Below are 18,225 nucleotides of genomic sequence, written 5' to 3' on the forward strand. Positions count from 1 at the left end.
TCTTTAGATGCACAGGGACACTCAGGATATGTCTACACCGCAGTTAGAGATCCACAGCCGGTCCGAGCCAGCTGACTTGGGCTTGTGGGGCTCGGATTAAGGGGCTGTTTAACTGCGGTATAGATGTTTCGGCTGGGGCTGGAGCCTGAGCTCTGGGAGCATCCCGTCTCGCAGGGTCTCAGAACCCCGACTCCAGTCCAAGCCCAAACGTCTACACTGCAATTCACCAGCCCCTTAGCCCAAACCCTGGGAGCCCGAGTGGGTTTTTAATTGTACTGTAGACAGACCCTTAGACGAATAGAGAGAGCACACGACAGAGGATATAATGAAGAGCCAGGCAGCCACCTCTTATGCATCTCTAATATCTAACCCAGACTAAAGGGGGATTTAGGAGGGATCTTCCACAGCATTCATCAGACCCCGTGAACCAACACACATGCATAATATTGATCTGGCCAGTATATGAGCACCACTGTCCTCTGCTGGATGGACTCAGAACAGCTCAGTTGTGTGTCATAGGCCCTGTAACAGATCCTGGAGAGTATCCTTTTTAGCTCAAGGCCTGTTCTTTAGGAGATAAGGATCTGGCTTCTATCCCTGCAAGAGGCAACCGTGAATGTCCTATATATGCATGTTTCAGAGTAACAGCCGTGTTAGTCTGTATTCGCAAAAAGAAAAGGAGGACTTGTGGCACCTGAGAGACTAACCAATTTATTTGAGCATAAGCTTTCGTGAGCTACAGCTTATGCTCAAATAAATTGGTTAGTCTCTAAGGTGCCACAAGTACTCCTTTTCTTTTTGCTATATATGCATGTATCCCCCTTTCACGGTTTCCTGTTTATTTAAGAGCCCCTCTGGTCTTTCGCTGCAAATACAGACCCTGCTTGCAACTGAGGCAGCTCAGAAGTTAGGGAGTCAGTCAGGGGAGCTGCAGGGGGGCAGAGGTCTCAGTCGCAGCTCCTAAAGTCAACTGCTGCTCGTGGCACTGTCAGGCAGACTCTGCTGCTGACAGGTGGAACCCAAGACCCCTTTGAATTGCCAATGAGGGAATCAGGGAAAACTTCAGGCCAGAGAGGAGAGAAGAAGGACCCTTATCAGGACAGAGGAGCTACCTGACCCTGCCCTCCTCAGAATTACCTAGGAGCAAGCAAATGGATATGAGCTGCATCCTACAGCAGTTCTTAGCTACACCAGAACTAGCAGGTTGTGCGGGGGAGGCTGGGTTGCGGGGGTTGGATTGTTTACTCTACAGCTTTGTTTCTCTTCTCCCTCGCTAATTTAAATAAAGCTCCTTTCTCGGTTTCCCAGGCAAACTGTGTATGTTGCCACTGCTCCCATTAGTGCGAGAGGGTGACATTGCATCAGGCCAATACAGTGTCCTGGGCGGGGGGCCTGAACCTCCCTAGCCTCGCACGTTGTGCAATCATTTGTGCAAGGACTGTCTTTTTGTTCTCCATTTGTACAGTGCCTGGCACAGAGGGGTTCTGATCCATGAGGGGGGCTTCTAGGCGCTACCGTAATACACCAAATAGATAATGTACAGCACCCAGCACAATGAGGTCTTGGTCCATGACGGTCTCCTAGGCGGTACCGAAATAGAAATGAATAATGACAATAACACCTGGAGCCTCGGCCTGGCGGCTGCTGGTTTTACAAAGAGGATTGGATGTACTGCTCAGAAAGGACTTGCAGGATTTCAGACAGGCAACTGAAGTGAGTGCGGGCGGAAGTGTGTAGCTAGCTGGCCTTGTTGGAGGTAACTGGCAGGTCTGATATAGGGGCTCCTTTAGAAGGATTAGAGCTTTATCACCCGAATGCAAGCTGGCAAGGAGTGCCCTATCTGCAAGCACCTGTGGGCGATAAATGCTGAGCTGAGGGAGCTTCCCTTTACAGTCAAACCTGCAGCTCTCATTACATTCTGGTCACACAGATGGAACAACAGTGAGGGGGAGACAAGCAGAAGGCCAGAGAGAGAGGAGCTTTAGGAAATGAGAGGCAGGAGGTCTATTAATCAGGCCCCTGTGACAGTAATAAATCTCCCTCTTTGAATGACCAATGTGTTGCTATAATTAAAGCTGAGCAGGAGAAAGCTAGATGCACACCGTGGCTGGGCGGAGGCTTTTGAGGGCACACTGCGGATTCTGCTGCTACAAGGCGGGGCAAGAGTAAGACACATGGGTCTTTGCCCACACATTTCCATTCACCAGGGAAACCCACACACAGAGCCACCCCCTCTCACACACACACACACACATACACTCCTTGGACACTCACCACTTGGCCAACAGATGCAGGGAACTCCAGGGGCTCCTCCTCAGAAGAGCCCTGTCCTGGATGGAGTAGGAGGTGAGGGGCTTAGCCCTTGTTTTGGGAGGAGGTCAGGATAGGGAAAGTGTAGCCCTCCTGTGAATCACGCAGCTGCATATAGCAAGGGGCATGCCCCTAAGGCCATACATGAGTGTTAAACAGAAATGACAATGGAAGAGTAACTCCTGAACTATATGAAGCATTGCAAGGGTTTCTGGGAGCACAGAAAAGGACCACGGTTCACATCAAGGCTCAGAGCAAAGGCGGGGGCCCTCACTGAGGTTGGCATGAACCCATTTTCCACTTGAAGTTCCCAGGGATACGCACTGTCCTGGAAGTTCAGGGCCCGATAACCCCTAAATCCAAATCAAAGCTCAGTCAAACCCCACCAGGCCTGAGCTTCCCTGGTCTGTATCAAAACTGCAACAGTGTGACTTTTGCACAATTCTGCACTTTCATCCAAAGGACCTCAGTGTGCTAAACAAACTGAGCGGGCCTCGCACCTAGGGAGGCTTCTATCATCCCCGTTGTATGGGGGGGAAACGGAGGCACAGAGAAGCGACCTGCCTAGGCTTACTCAGCAAGTCCATGGTAAAGCTGACAAGTGGAGTCTAGATGCTGTCACCTCCTCTAACTCTTAGCCCACCGCTGCCCCCTCAGAACTAGGGAGAGAGAGTCCTGACTCCCAATCCCCCCTACTCTAATGACTAGATCACACTCCACCATCCTGGAGCCAGGAATAGAATGCAGGAGTCCCAATTCCCAGCACCAGAGATAAGAAGGAGCCATGAAGAGAATGACTATGCTTGGCAATGATTCAAATAGGACATTTTATTTGTCTCCCCTTCATTCCCAGCCACTGGAATCTCTTCCCAGCTTGGGCAGCCTTTGGGAGTCCAACATCGCCACCTGGTGTGCTCGAAGGGGATTGTGCAGGAGCAAGAAATAAGGTCCCACAGAAATGGAAACACCAAAGGGAATATTGTTGGGACAGGGGGAGATGAGTCATCAGCAGCTTGATACCAAGTGATAGGCACATTCAAAGCTCTATCAGATCTATAGCGTCATTCTTCTAAATGGGCCTGTACAAACTATGCACACAGAAACCACTCACCCACCCACTGAAACTCAGCCACCTCTGGGATAGGACTGTGCATTTAAAAGCCCATAGCAAGGCTGCTTATCACATTAGGACCAGAATTGAAAGGGAATTCTGTATCCAGTTGAAACTGCAAGGAGAATTCAGGGCCACAGAATGGAATTATCTAGCTTGGAATTAGGCCAGTCATCTTGAGCTAACACGGGACTCCTGCGAAAAGTGCCACGTGATCTTTAATGACCACAAGTCTTGTTGTGACAGCTAATTTGAACATGGGTGACTCTAGCAGCATAACGCCCTTTACAAGGCGGGCGTCAGCACGGAGCCAGAGACGAGAGCACCCAAAGACACCATCCACGGCACAGAGGAGAGCACCCTACACTGGATCACCAGCATCACTCAGTTTTCTTCTCTGTACACTGAGCAAGCCTACACCTGCTTCGCTGGTAAGAGCTTAGGGTACCACAGCACAGGATGGCTCAGCTGCAGCCCCCGTAGCTACTACCCATGTCAGCCGCATTTAGCAATCACATTACAGCGGGACTATTTTTCACACTCCCTGGCATCAGGGTATCCCCTTCACCCCAACCCCTCCCATCAGGGGCCTCCCCCAGCCTGTAGTAACACCATGATCCTCTGGTGGAGATATCAGCATTTCCAAGGCAACAAGCTGGTATTTCTTAAAACCAGAAAGAAAGATAACAGGTTGGAAAGCGAGGGAAGTGAATCTGAGGGACCAGGAGGGAGGGGGAAGGTGGTGGCCAGGTACATCAAAATCAGTGTTAACCATTAACGCAAATGTGGAGTTCTTCTGAAATGAGATTAATTCACAAAGTCCGGGGGCCTGAGCAGCCACCAGATGTCAGCAGACTGCTGACACAGGACCTAGGGATTCGATCCAAAGCACGGTGCAAAATGACATCAGAAGGGAAGGATTTGAATATATAAGAGGATTTGCAGTTCCAGATCAGACCAATGGGACCATCTAGCCCAGTGTCCCCCCACTCGCTGCTGGACTGGATTGGACCAATGGGCCTATCTATCTCAATACCTTCCCATATCAGATGCACTGGATGAGCCCAATGGGATCATCTAGCCCCAGTATCCCTACCCCTCCATTCCTGCTGCATTGGATCAGCCCAATGGGGCCCACTAAGTAGGTATGCTCCCCTTCCCTACCACACGAGATCACACTGTAGCCTGGTAGCCCAGTGGTTCTCAACCTTCTTCCATTTGCGGACCCTGAAAAAAATTTCAAATGGAGGTACGGACCCCATTGGAAATCTTAGAGATAGTCTGCAGACCCCCAGGGGTCTGCAGACCCCAGGTTGAGAACCACTGCAGTAGCCCCTCCTACCCTGGAACACTGGGACAGAACACTGGTCCATATATCAGACTGATGGCTCCTCTAGCTTGGTATTCCCCCCCCACCCTCCCCCCCCGCTGTGCTGGATCAGTGGTCTGTAGTAGGGCCCCCTGGGGGAATCCATATAGGTACCATTTTTCCAGGTATCCTCTAAGTTGCCTGGATCTGTGGAGTAGCTAGAGGAGTGGGAGCTCACAGATGGAGGCCTCCAGTGATGGAGAAGTCATAAGAGCAAGAAGCAAGCCTTGGTTTCCCCAGGACATGGTCTTTCATGGAAAACAAAATGGCACGCAGTGACTGATCTGACCCCCTGTGACCTGGTTGACAGAACAGCCAGCCCTACTGCATGGAACTGGCCTTGTACTTACTCCCACTCCTTGCGCCGTGCCTGGGGGGTGCTGTGGATCTTGTGGGCTTGATGTGCCATGATGACATCACGGTGGTCCACCACACCACCGCGCCTCTTGAATGAGGGGGCCTCCTGGCCGGGGCTCATCTGGTGGTACTGCATGTCCTGGAAGCTGGGGAAGCCACCGTGGAAGGGGTAGTCCGGGGTGGCTGGCCCACGGCCCTCGTGCACGGCGTCATAGTAGCTGGGAGGCGACAGCATGGAAGTGTGGACCACGGTATGTTTCGCCATCCATGGGCCTTTCCAGATGGCTGTGAATGGAAAGCTGTGGAGACAGGACACATAAGGGGGTCAGGAGGAGATCAATTCTGTGAAAAGAATGGGATGGGGGAGAGGGCAGAAACACACCCCTCCTTCCCTGGTGTGAGGCAGGACTGAGAGGGGGAGAGACAGAACCAGTGCCGTGATGGAGTAGGAGAGAGGTACAGAGATTCCCAAGGTCACACAACAAGTCAGAGACAAGGAATCTCTGCCACTGACTTGTGTACCAGTCACAAGGTACAGAGATTCCTGTGCACAGGAGGAGAGAGGGGTCCAGTGATTATAGCTGGCAACTGTAGGTCAGGACTTCTGGGTTCTAGTCCCACCTCTAAGAGAGAATGTTGGTCAAATGGTAGCGCTGAGACTCCTGGGTTCTAATTGCAGCTCTGAGACCATCATCACAGAGAATTATGTGGTTTAGTGTTAGAGCTTTTAAAACCTTTAATATTGATGGAGGCAAGACACGGGAGGTGGGGGGGGTCCTTTTAGATAGAGGAAAGGCAAAGGGAGGAATCCTTTCACACATTGCCAAAACAGTCCACATCCGTTGTGTGAGAGTGGCTTGCACCCCTCTGCTGGGCGAGCAGCACTGCCTCCACCATAGTGTCCCCCTTCTCTCTCTCTCTCTCTCTCTCACACACACACACACACACACACACACACGTCCTGAATTCGCACTGAGTTCTGCTGTCTCAAGAAACACACAGGCCAAGCTGTCCCTCTTTCTGGTATGATCATAAAGCAGAGCACCCACTATGCAGATTTGATACGTGGGGGAGGAGGAGGGCCGGGTACAGTAAATGGGTCCGATGGAGAATTATTGGAAATGTCATGGTTATAACACCCTCCATTTTCTCCAAGGTTCACATCTGGGTTGAATTTAGCAAGAGCTGGAGAGGTATCTTGAGGAGGGTTAAGAGTTTTTTTCAGATATTCTTTCAGATATCATTCAATGAAATATTGCCCTGCAGTTATATGGGTGTGGGATGGGAAGACGTGATATTATTATTATTTATTATTTGTATTACCTTCACTTCTAGGGACCCTAGTTATATGCCAGGATCTCATTGTGCTAGGCACTGTACAAAGAGCAAAGACAGTCTCTTCCCCAAGGAGCTTACAATCTAAGTATCAGACAACAGATGGATATAGACAGAAAAGGGAGTACAAGAAAACAATGAGACAATATTGGCTTGCACAATGGGCATCGTAAGGTTAGGACTCCAGGACTTCTATCTATTACTCTCGGATAGGACTGGGTCCAGTAGTTAGAGCAGAAGATTGGATGTCAGGGCTGCTGAGTTGACTTCCTGATTCTGGGAGGAAAATATGGCTTAGTGGTAGGAGCAAGGTATTGAGATTTAGGACACCAGGGTTTTGTCCTTGGGTTTGGGAGGAAGTGAGGTGGCTAGAGCAAGGGGTGTATGAATCAGATGTGCTTGCTGCCCTGAAGAGCTCCCAATCTAATCGTAGACAGGATGTGATGAATGGGGGTGTCAAACAGAAGGGAGCAGATGAGGACGGTGACAGGATCATGCCATTAGTGAGGCTGGGGTTGGGCACATCTTGCTAGAGCAAGTGGAATTTTTTTAAAAAAAAGGAGGACTTGTGGCACCTTAGGGACTAACAAATTTATTTGAGCAGAAGCTTTCATGAGCTACAGCTCTCTTCATTGGATGCATTCAGTGGAAAATACAGTGGGGAGATTTATATACATAGAGAACATGAAACAGTGGGTGTTACCATACACACTGTAACAAGAGAATGATCACTTAAGGTGAGCTATTACCAGCAGGAGTAGGGGGGGAACCTTTTGTAGTGATAATCAAGGTGGGCCATTTCCAGCAGCTGACAAGAACGTCTGGGGAACAGTGGGGGGTGGAGGGGGGGAATAAACATGGGAAAATAGTTTTACTTTTATAAGAATAAATATTACAGTTGAATCCCTCCTCAGGAGCACGTCTCCGGGCGAGGCTGCAATGAAGACTGGGCGCAACAGAACAGGGAGGGCGCTACATGCGGAGGGGGTGAACTGGAAAGTGATGCGGAGATCGATGTAGAAGAAGCAGTTACTTCTTCCATACGCATGGAGCCAGCACTGACTTGCCATCTAGGTGGCTTTTAGATGTAAGGAAAAACAACAATTACGTGTCTCAGGGACAAACAGAGAGCAAGAGCAGTGTCTATGTTCGTGGGTCTCCTTAGACACATTTTGAAGCTGGATCGGCACTTCAGGGAGGTTTGGCTCTAGGAGTCCAATTCCAATCCTTCTCTATCAATCCATCTTACTTCAAACTGGTGTTTACAGCTCAAAGAAATACACTTGCTCTTTCAAATTTTGTTCTGGCACCTTGGAGATTTTACAAATTAGGCACATTTCAGACATTAAAAAATATAAATAAAATATAAAGAGCCACCTCTGAGGATTTCTAACGTAAACACCAGCCTAACATGAGTTTCTGAATCCGCAGCTTGGTACCGAGGAGCAAAAATAAACACAGCCCTCGCGGCGAGCACCAAATGGATCATTTAAAAACTTCCGTGTGTTAAATTGGCCACCAGGGGGAGCTCTGAGCACCCCGAGAGATGCTGGAAACATTCTGGCAGAGAATTAATTTGTTAAAATGGAACTATTTTTTTAAAAAATCAAGAAAAACATGCTTAGGAACATAAGGATAGTCATATCGGGTCAGCCCAGCAGCCCAGTATCCTGTCTCTGACGGTGGCCAGCGTCAGATCCTTCAGCTGAAGGTCCAAGAGGGATAATCTGCGCTCTTGTGAAGACGCAGGTTAACCGCCTTAAGTTAATTTAGGCCTGTTAAAACAGAGCCAGAATGTTAGCTTGCATCTACTTGAGTTCAGGGCAGGCCTAGCTTGGTCATTAGTCAAGCCTGACCTAAACACATGAGATCTTGCATTTATAAATGCATGAAACAATTAAGCATCATCATATGGAGCATGTGGCCTGGTTAAAACTGCCGGCTTGCAGAAAGAAAAGGCATTTCCCTAACAGTTGGACTCACTTACTGCAATTTGCTGTGGGACTTGAGAGAAGCGATTACCAGCAGAGCTGGGCAAAGTTTCCTGAATTCCAAAATTTCAAATATCCACAAAAAAGCAAAGGCGAAAATTCAAAAGGTTTAGCATGAACTTTTCCTCCTCTGTTTTCTAACCAGCCCTAATTAGAGGGGCAAAGGCCCACGTTTTCAAAAGCAGCCTGCAGCACCTACAATCTAACCGCAGTCAGTACAAGTGAAAGGGATCACCATTAGCTGTGTAGGGCCTATAATGCACCAATTCCGTCCTGTAGAGGCAGTGGTCTCACTCTCTCACACATGCACGCATCAGTTCATTACGGTATTATCTCCATTTTCCAGATGGAAAAGCTGAGGCAGAGAGAGAGGAAGCGACTTCCCAAGGTCACACAACAAGTCAGTGGCAGAGCTAGCACAGAAGCCAGGAATCCTGTTTCCCACTCATAAAACTCACCCTTAAAGCCTGAAAGCTCTCTGGGGTAGAGACTGTCATACACTACATGTTCCTACTGTACTTAGTCCAATGAGACTCTGACCTGGCTGAAGCCTCTTGATTGATTTATGTTGATGCTACTTCAATATAAATAAGAATCAACACGAGCTTTCCCTGAATCGTGATGTGGTGTTCCAGTGCTGGTGGGAGTTTCAGCTCCTGGGATAGCCACCCAAGTCAGGCAGGTCAAAAGTTAGGAACCAGAGGAAAAGCTGCCCACTGGCTCTCCAGATGGGGGGTTGAATAATAGGCCAACAACTCATCCTCGTGAAAAAGTTGAGTTATAGAAACACAACGCTGCAGCCATTCTGGCAAACAACATGATAGGCAGGCCTGGCAGAGCCTTGTTCATGCCCTAAGTGACATCTGATGACACGGGGAGGATTTAGATTCTGAATGATCACAAGACCATGCTCTCTCTCCCTGGTAATACTTAGCACAGGGTGCTTTTAGTCTTCAAAGTGCTGTACAAACATTAGCTGAGGGCTGGTTTACACTAGAAAATTAGATCGACCCAGATACGTCATTCAGGGGTGTGAAAAATCCACATCCCTAGAGATACAGTTAAGCCAACCTAAGTCCCAGTGTAGACAGCACCATGCTGACGGAAGAATTCTCCTGTCAACTGAGATACCACCTCTCGGGGAGGTGGAGAAGCCCACCTGTCTCACTGTAGTGTCTATGCCGAAGGACTTCAGTGGCCCTGCAGCTGTACTGCTATAGCAGAGTGAGCTCCTCAGGCATGTGGGGGGCAGGGGCTCCTTCACACAGGAAACTCCAAACAAGATGGGAACCTGTCATCACTTCTCCTCTATTTCTCTGCAACAAAGTTTCTTGTCTATTTCGGCTAAACTAGCCCTCCTCTTCCTGCAGAGATGAGCTGAGACCAAGTGAGTTTGCACAAAAAGAGGCTGAAGGTACATCTACACTGCAAATGGAGGAGTGATTGCAAAGCAGGTAGGGCTGCCCATGCTAGCTTCAGTCTAGCTGGCGTAGGTAACAAGAGCAGTGAAGAGCAGCATGGACCCCGGCATGGGCCAGCAATCCAGGTACATAGCCAGGGTCCATGGTAGGCTTGCAGTGGGGCAGGAGCCTGCACTGAAGCTTCCACCACTATGTCCCCACTACCACCATTCCCCACACCAGCTAGAACGGGCATGTCTACCCGTGCTGCAAGCACACTTTTGCCGGGGCGTAGACATATCTTGAGGCTCAGCCTGTCACCCAGCAAGGAGTTCAGGCCCTGACTCAGTGCAGATTGGTGGCTGCTGGGGTTTGCCACTTCTTTATGGCCCAGTCTCCAATACAATTGTTAGTTGAGTTTGTCACCAGTTAGCGGCATGGAAAGGGATTCTGTCCAGACACCACACAGCTGATACGCTCTTAGTAACTGGGGAAGTTAACAGTGTTTCTCTCAGTGCATGGGTTAGGACTGGCATCAGGGCATCTCCTCTAACATGCCTGTGTCACTGACTGCACTGCACCTCCTTCCACAGAGCTCTAGTAGGACACTCCAGTGAATCACCTCATGTGTTTCTCTGAATAACTCTTGCCTGCCGAGCTAGGGTGACCAGGTGTGTCGGGTTTTCGACCAGAACACCCGGTCGAAAAGGGATCCTGGCAGCTCTGGTCAGCACTGCTGACTGTCCAGTTGGCAGTGCCACGCAGCAGGGCTGGCAGGCTCCCTGCTAGCCTCCGCACCGCGCGGCTCCTGGGAAGCGGCCGGCATGTCCCCCCTCCAGCTCCTATGCGTAGAAGTAGCCAGGGGGCTCCGCACGCTGCCCCCGCCCCAAGCACCACCACCACAGCTCCCAGTGGCTGGGAACCGTGGCCAAAAGGAGTGCAGGGGCAGCGCCTGCGGACAGGGCAGCGTGCAGAGCTGCCTGGCTGCGCCTCTGTGTAAGAGAGCCGGAGCGGGGACATGCTGTTGCTTCCAGGAGCTGCTTGAGGTAAGCGCCGCCTGGAGCCTGCACCCCTGGCCCCTTCCTGGGCCCCAACCCCCTGCCCCAGCCCTGATCCCCCTCCCGTCCTCTGAACCCCTCAGTCCCAGCTTGGAGCACCCTCCTGCACCCCAAACCCCTCATCCCCAGCCCCACCTCAGAGCCCACAAACCCAGCTGGAGCCCTTTCCCCCCACCCATGCCCCAACCTCCTGCCCCAGCCCGGAACCCGTCCCACAACCTGAACCCCTCATTTCTGGCCCCACCACGGAACCTGCACACCCAGCCAGAGCCCTCACTCCCTCCAGCACCCCAGCACCCTGAACCAGCCCGGTGAAAATGAGTGAGTGAGTGAGGGTGGGGAGAGCAAGCGACAGAGGGAGGGGGGGATGGAGTGAGCGGGGGCGGGGGCTTAAAAAGGGGTGGGACATTGGCGAGGCCTCAGAGGAGGGGCAGGGCATGGGTATTCAGTTTTGTGCGAGTAGAAAGTTGGCAACCCTAGCAGAGCCACTAGTCTCCAGAGTGCACTGGTGCAAACACACTCAGCCAGCATGAGTGGGGCAGATATTTGATCACTATGAACCTAAGGCTGAATTGGAAATGGTGCCCTAGAAGTAAAAGGCCGCTTAGCCCATCACTGATTCCCACCCTCAGTCCTACCAACCTGGGACCACAATGAAGCTGTCACCCCTAGAGGGGAAAGGCCCTGGGTGCCATTCCTCAGCCCTGAGCCAGCCTGTCCCCTTGACCTGAGGCCAGCTTCCCTGTCTCAGTACAAACTGGGACAGGGAATGGTCGGGGTGGCACCTATCACAGCCCAGAAACAGGCAGAACAGGACAGCTGCTGCTGCCAGGCTGCAGAGAAGAGGTAAGAGAGACAGAGTGAGCTTTGATGAGAACTCAGCAAACATTGCTCTCTGGAGCCCCAGCTGCAGCAGAAGGCATGAGCGCCTGGCATGTACACAAAACAAACCTGCCACGGCTTCCGTGGCACATGTGTGTCTATCGTTAAAAAAAAACCTTAGCAGAAAGCATGGGGGAGGGGTATATTTACACAGGAGTAAGGTGGGGAGGATGCCGATCTGTTTGCAAATTTACAGCAAATAGATTTAATAGATGGCTGAGAGGTAGGACCAGAGGTATCAGGGATGGGCAAGAACCCACTGAGTTGGGGATACTGGATTGAGATCTCCACCTCTCTGGTTCTAGTCTTTGTTCTGGGAAGGGACTGTGGTCTATTGGTGAGAACAGACAGCTTGCGAGACTTCCAACTAGTCACGTCACCTCTCGTGCCTCAGATTACCCCTCCCTAAAATTCAGTCTGAGATTTTCAAAGGAGTCTGATCTGAGGGAGTCAAATTTCAGTGGGATTTGGGCACCTTTGAAAATCACAGCTTTAGTCTGTAAGCTCTTCCTAGCAGGGACAGTCTCCCACAGAATTCTTGCGAGCAAGTTAAAAAAGTATGGATTGGATGACTGGACTATAAAGTGGATAGAAAACTGACTAGCTTGTCGGGCTCAACGGGTAGTGATCAATGGCTTGATGTCTAGTTGGCAGCTGGCATCAAGCAGAGAACCCCAGGGGTCAGTCCTGGGGCCGGTTTTGTTCAACATCTTTATTAATGATCTGGATGATGGGATGGATTGCACCCCCAGCAAGTTCACAGATGACACTAAGCTGGGGGGAGAGGTAGATATGCGGGAGGGTAGGGATAGGGTCCAGAGTGACCTAGACAAATTGGAGGATTGGACCAAAAGAAATCTGATGAGGTTCAACAAGGACAAGTGCAGAGTCCTGCACCTAGGACAGAAGAATCCCATGCACTGCTACAGGCTGGGGACCAACTGGCTGAGCAGCAGTTCTGCAGGAAAGGACCTGGGGATTACAGGGGATAAGAAGCTGGATATGAATCAGCAGTGTGCCCTTGTTGCCAAGAAGGCTAACGGCATATTGGGCTGCATTAGTAGGAGCATTGCCAGCAGATTGAGGGAAGTGATTATTCTCCTCTATTTGGCACTGGGGAGGCCATATCTGGAGTATTGCGTTCAGTTTTGGGCCCCCCACTACAGAAAGGCTGTGGACAAATTGGAGAGAGTCCAGCGGAGGGCAACGAACAGGATCAGGGGGCTGGGACTTACATGACTTACGAGGAGAGGCTGAGGAAACTGGGCTTGTTTAGTCTGCAGAAGAGAAGAATGAACGGGAATTTGATAGCAGCCTTCACCTACCTGAAGGGGGGGTTCCAAAGAGGATGAAGCTCAGCTGTTCTCAGTGGTGGCAGATGACAGAACGAGGAGCAATGGTCTCAAATTGCAGTAGGGGAGGTCTAGGATGGATATTAGAAACACTATTTCACAAGGAGGGTGGTGAAGCACTGGAACGGTTTCCCTAGGGAGGTGGTGGAATCTCCATCCTTAGAGGTTTTTAAGGCCCGGCTTGACAAAGCCCTGGCTGGGATGATTTAGTTGGGGTTGGTCCTGCTTTGAGCAGGGGGTTTGACTAGATACCTCCTGAGGTCCCTTCCAACCCTGATATTCTGTGATTCTATGATTCCTCGATGTCTGTACAGTGCTGTGCACAGCAACGGAGCTGCAAACATAAAGAGTAGGGAAAACAGCTGATTTTTTGGGTTGGTGGCAGTTCCAAAAATTTGAAAAAAAAAAATTAGCTCAGGTTGACGTAAATCTGAGGGTGGTTTGGGGGAGAATTTTCAGTGAATCAAGAAAGTCCATGTTGGGCCTTTTTCTAGAGTGGGGATTCCGACCTGAGTTGCTTATGTCCCAGGTGAGGGCCTGAGCCACTGAGCTAAAGGGCTTGCGGGGGGAGGTGGGGGGGGAGAAGGAAAAGGGGGTTACAGCAGTAGCCCTACCTCTCCACCTCCCCTTTCTCCCCTCCTCTGCCCATTTTGTGAATGGCCAAAACTCCTTGTGTCAAATTCTCCAATCATTTCAGGTTGACCAAAATGGCATTTTTCATCAAATAAACTATTCATCTGGAAATTTTCGCTCAGCTCTAATCCTAATACAATGGGGCTAATACCTATCTCCCAGGGGAGCGAGGCTGTGAGGTTTAGTTGTTTGGGCAGAAAGAGTTAAGTAGAAAGACCTAAGGGCTAGGCAGCCCTAGCCTATAGGATAGCAGCAGCAAAGCATTAGCCATCCCCCCAGCTCCTCTCACACTGCTGCTGTTGCCAAGGCTTTGTGATCACTGCCCAGGACCCGTGGCGAGAATGGAATAGCCGTGGGCAGAGCTGGGTGAGCAATTCCCATCGCTCATTAACAATTTTCTGCTGCAATGGGCCAGTGACTTCCCACCGAAGCCATTAGGTTAATGTCTCCATGATTAAAACACACACAAGCGCACAGCGAATGCCTGTGGAGACTCAGCAAAGGGGATGGTTGGGCTGCTGTGCGTGGTACCGTAACCACCACATAAGGTGCTCTCATGCTGACATTTCATTCTCTGATGACCCAAATCGTGGTAGCCAACCTTAGTCTCCTCGTATGCAGTCAACAAGGTGAGGGGAAATAAAGACTGTACTCTTAACCCATTCAAATTTGCCCAGCTCTGCTGGATACATAAGAGCACAAATATCCCCTTCAGATGCCTGGTCCCATGTACCTAGCCAGCATGTGGGGGCCAAAATCCCACCCCACGTTGGCTGTGTCATCACTGAGGAGTTGAGGGAGCCGCTAGCACTGAAGAAGCTCCGTTATCATAGAGCAGCCACTGGCATATGTCACGTGGACCATGCTAGGCCAAGAGTTCCTTAAAATTCACAGTGCAAACAAGCCAGCCCCTTTGCCCAGGCTTCTTCTGATGGCACTTCACACCACTACCACTGAAGATGCTGAAAGATGAACCAGCAGAAAAAGAGTTAAAGTGTGTCACCCTCTCATGGCTTAAAGCTGTCTAGCATCTTTCATCCCAAAGTACAGAGTACAGGATCTGCGTAGAGGTCATTTCACCCACCAGGGGTCACACCAGTTGTTTAACAGTAAACAGCAATTACCTAAACTGGGATTTGCTCAAGGCATCAGCGCTAACCTCCCATTTCTTGAGCAGACTACCAGGGGACCTTTAAGGAGCACAAATGGCCAGGCCCCAGGTCTGTATGTGACTTTTCTTGCAGTTCAGTGCCTGCTAGCACCAAGCTGATTTAGTACTGCCTTAAGTGGAAGGATGCCCCCTAATAATGAATCATCAACCCCACTTCGCAGGACACCTGGATTTTCCTTAGCTGACTAGCCAGGTGCTGATTCAGCCTGACCCAGTTTAGCATCTGAAGTGTGAGCAGAGGAGCCCCACACAGATCAGAAACGGAGGGAGGAGTGTTTGCAGGGATTCAGCCAGAAGAGGCCACATGCCAAGAAACCTACAGCCAAAAGCAGTGATCATTACTGTTTCTCCTGACACAGGCCGTGGCCCCTAGAATCCTGCTCCCATCCTGAAAGAGTGCAAAGAGTTACCACTTGCAGGGCAAGTGCCAGGAATAAAACCCAGGAGTCCTGACTCCCTTAATATCTATCAATATATGGATTTTCTGTAGTGCCAATCAATATAGTACATCCTGGTTCTAACCACTAGACCCAGGAGTCTCAAAACCTAATTCTGCTGCTTTAACCACTAGACCACACTCTCTCTCTCCCTCACAGAAACAGAAGTCCTGAGCCCCCATCATCTGCGCTAGCCACCTTACAATAATTCCTTCCAAAGCTAGGAATAGAACCCAGGTCTCTCAGATACTTTCCTCACCCCCACAGCTCATACTCAGACCTGACTGTCTGCTTTTAACCATTAAACTACATTGTCTTCCCTGATGCATGATAGATAACAAGAACAGGCAGAGATTTCACACCTGAAGGATTTTCTTCTCACTGCCCACCTGTCTGTCACCCAGATCCAGCTCTCTGCCGGAAACAGAATGTTTTTGCATCTCTACAGATGGATCTGCCATGCGAGCGTCTCCCAGCAGCTACAGCACAAGCTGTTTCCCTATGCAGCACACTTCCTGGTGGGGTTTTCCCCAGGTCATGTGCTCCCTAAAAACCTATCAATAATCTTAATAATAATGACCAAATGATAGTTGTAATGCTTTACACAGCTGTAGCACTTGTCACAGGAGGATCTCAAAGCACCTGGTGGACTCTACACTGCACAGCACCACTGAGGTAAGTATTAGTAACAGTCGGATATAGGGACTGTTGTAAGAAATACATTATTATTATTTATTAGGTGTATCACGGTAGTGCTCGGGAGCCCCAGTCATGGCCCAGGACCTCATTGTGCTAGCTGCTGTACATTATTTATTAGGTGCATTACAGTACCGCCTAGGAGCCCCAGTAACAGACCAGGACTCCATCATATTGGGCACCGTACAGTATTTATTAGGTATATTACAGTAGCACCTAGGAGCCCCAGCCATGGTCCAGGCCCCCGTTGGGCTCGGTGCTGTACAGACACAGAACAAAGAGTCAGCCTCTGCCCCCAAAGGGCTTCTAATCTCAGTAGTATTATACTTCACCAGTGGAGAAATGGAGGCACAAGACGGTAAATCGGCGTTTCCCTGCATAGCACAGACAGCCGGCTGTGACGGGAGTGAGGTGTGGAGGACAGAAGGGCTCATTCTCCGATCATTAGAAACCAGCACTGAATGGTTTCCAGTTAATCTCCGTAGGGGGAATGATCCCCCTTTGCAGAATCCTTTTGCCCAGACCAGTGGAATCTGAAGACTCTTACCAAGGGCTGGCTTGACAGACCCAGAAACTGAATCTTCCATAAAGGTACAGTCAGGGCAGCACTCTCCACCCCTTCCCACACACCCTAGTATGCCTCACCTTGCCATGGAGAGGCCTCCTCTAGGGACGGTCTCCTGGCTCGCTCTGTCCTTGGCCTGTCTGTGGAGACAGCCAACAAGGGCTCATTGTCACAGCCACTTTGCAAAGCAGAACCCTTGCCAGGCTGGGAACTGCACTGAGAATCCACCAACTTCTTTCACACAGGGGCCTCCAAACAGCTGCCACATGGCTAAAAGAAGACCAGGCATGGTGGTGACTTTGTGATGGGGACCTCGTCCTACCAGAAGCTGGGCTGAGCCCCATCTGACTCATTCCATGCTTAAGCCATTACACAGCTGTCACATGGGGACAACTTTTGGCCACCGCTGACCCAAGCTGATTTTGGCCTGCAAGAAAACTGCTCCAGTGCTCACTGAACTGAATCACCCAGCCCTTCCCTACAAAGTCCCTCTGCATCTCCAGCAATGTCTGTTCTTAGTCCAGCTCAAGACACTTCCAGCTGCAGCCTCCCAAAAGGCTAGACAGCAGACATCAACTCATCTCCAAGCCATACAGGCTGAGCAATGGCTGAGAAGTGCTAAGCTGGAGGCTCTGAGCTGACCCTTTTGACCCTTCTGAGCTGACAGCTCCCTCGCCTTTAGCTCTGCTCTGGAGATCTCAATAGCTCCGGTCATGCTAGCCAGGGTACCGCTTGAAAAGCAGAAAGGGACTGAAAGAGGCAGTTTGAGACTGTACACTTCATGCCTGCCGGAAGCATCTGTTCTGTGGAGCAGACGAGGAGGAGGAGACAAAAATAATACTGTTGTCTCCGGAATCAATCTCTCCCTCTCTCTCGTTCAGTCTTTTTAGGGGTTATACAGAGAAGGACAAAAGCAGGCAGGGAACAATCCCCGGTAGATTTTGGGCAGAGAAGATGATGAAACTCCAAATTACTTTTTAACTGAGGGGAGAAAGGCCAGGAAAGGAAACGGAGAGGGGAAGAGGTGAACGTATGAAATATAATGGAGAGGAAAGGGTTTGCAGAGTTCTTATCATCACCTCAGCAACTCCAACTCCCATCTGCCTCTCTTTTTGTAACAGCGCACTCTTTCTCTCACTCCCTCAATCCCCCCTCCCCCACCCCCAAACAGAGCAAAGGCTCAGGGGATCAAAAACAATGCTCCTGAAAACCAGAGATGAGAGAGATGTCCCATGGACCCAGAGCTTGGGTGCTACATCTCAGGCACCTAGAAATATCCTAGACAGATAGATTCTAGCTCTGGGTCAGACTCTCAGAACTCTGAATTGGGAGCGTTGACAAAGCTCAAGTGAAGGAGTTAAAAGGAGTGGTGAGATAGACACTGACTTCAATGTGGAAGGAGGGCACTGGGGTTCTGGTTAAGACCACCAAACAAAGGAGTTGAAATTGACTTGATCACATCTTGCTGCTCCTTCCTTTCAATCGCTTATACTCTAGGATGAGCATGAACCACCACCTTGAGAACTTTGCGGGGTGGGGGGTGCTTGAAATTTGAGCC

This window comes from Natator depressus, chromosome 20 (assembly GCF_965152275.1).
Source record: "Natator depressus isolate rNatDep1 chromosome 20, rNatDep2.hap1, whole genome shotgun sequence".
NCBI lineage: Eukaryota > Metazoa > Chordata > Testudines > Cheloniidae > Natator > Natator depressus.